The sequence below is a fragment of the Hibiscus syriacus genome, unplaced genomic scaffold (genome assembly GCF_006381635.1).
Source record: "Hibiscus syriacus cultivar Baekdansim isolate YM2019G1 unplaced genomic scaffold, ASM638163v2 tig00110020_pilon, whole genome shotgun sequence".
NCBI lineage: Eukaryota > Viridiplantae > Streptophyta > Magnoliopsida > Malvales > Malvaceae > Hibiscus > Hibiscus syriacus.
This window is the reverse complement of record NW_024062568.1, coordinates 829,055-830,929: the sequence shown is the minus strand read 5'-3', so window position 1 is coordinate 830,929 and position 1,875 is coordinate 829,055.

Below are 1,875 nucleotides of genomic sequence, written 5' to 3'. Positions count from 1 at the left end.
TTAACGCTAACTTTTCCGTCTTAACTGCAAACCCTTATCATATAAACGCTCTGGCTTATACACAATGTTATCCCTTCATTTCGAACTCATAAGCTCTGACATATACATCTTATACGCTTGTCACTGATGCACTTATCATTGAGTTCTTCTATACGTAATCATCACGTCATTAGATCTTTTTAACATTCTTATGGTGACACCCGTTCACCATCTTCTATCTTATTCACATAATAGCAGAACTCCTCTACATCGTTTTTCCGATTCCAACCGATGAAAATTTTCTATCCTTATTCAGATATGATTTCAGCTTTCTGAAATCAACTTTTGATCTTACTAAGCATTTCCTGAGGTGTCCGCTCTTCATCCTGCCTGGCCAGGGCAAGTGAATAGCTATCACAATCAGGAATATCACCTTTCACTTACTTCGAAATTATCACGATCGGATTTCTACTGTATTAAACTATTCTTATTTTATTAGCAAGACAACGTATTCCTTACACTATCAGATCAGAAATTTTTCAATCTATGTTGGCATGTACACCTTTTATGACATTTTGGACTTCGGTTTATGCCGAGAATCGGCTAAACCATAGCTCTGATACCATTAAATGTAACACCCCCAACCCGTATCCGACCCGGATACGAATCCGAAGTGTCACATTGACTTTTCAAACCTTGACTCTTAAGAAAAATCCCGGGAAATTTAAAACTTTATTTAAATCAAAATAAAGACTTTATCAGAGTGCTCGTACTTAACGACTTATTACATGCCAACACTTGATACATAACCAAATACATACTTTGTCAAATATTTCTGATCTGATCTTTTGGTAAGGAAAACTGACCTGTCTTGCTCCGCAACACTCCTTACTCTTCTCGAAACCTACGTGTGAAACAATCACACGCTAAGTCGAAGACTTAGTGAGGCATAACAACTTATAATGCACTTTAAAACCTATATTGATACATACATGTTCTGTTCTATCATGTTACAGCAATTTCATGCATTTTTCATATCGTATAAAATCATATCAGATTAATTGCAGTAAATACATACATACACATAAGTCATCATTAACAGTTTATCATATAATCACATACTTTTTCAATCAAACACTATACACACACAACATCATATCATTTCTATAGTATTTATCATACCACTAACTTATATTTGTTCATATCTCTGGATTAGCCCATGTATATATGTGAGAACTATCGATATGTGAGTCTATAGAGGTTGTGCACTATGCTGTCACCACAGCTCGTATAAATGCACCGAAGTGCCCCGTAGAATTGCACCGAAGTGCCCGTAGAATTGCACCGTAGTGCCATATAATGATGTCCATAAGGACCACGTAGAATTCCTTAAGAATCATATACATATGCTAGGGATCAAGTATGTGTCTTTCGAGACTTCACACATGTTCCAAAGAATATACATATGTCCTAAAGAACCGAGTAGACCCTCGACTCTTGGCATGCCAACTATACCCCTAGCTCTCATGACACATAACATGGGCGTTATCATTTATTTCATTTCAAATATTCACATAAACTTGTAATTCACTTTCACATATCACGTATCACATAGCTTCTTTTCATATGATCACATAGTCATGTAGTTCACTTACACGTAGATCATTTCCATTTAATTCACATGTCACATATGTCATGTTTTCATATAATTTCTATCATTTCTCACCCAATCACCTTTACTCATATAAACATACTTATCATATCTTGTTCACATAAGATCATATACTTCATATAATATATCGAAACACTTAGAACACTTTCACGTAGCTTATAGTCATAAGTCTTATCTCATAACATATACTTGTTTTCACATATATATTTCATATCATTTCTTAT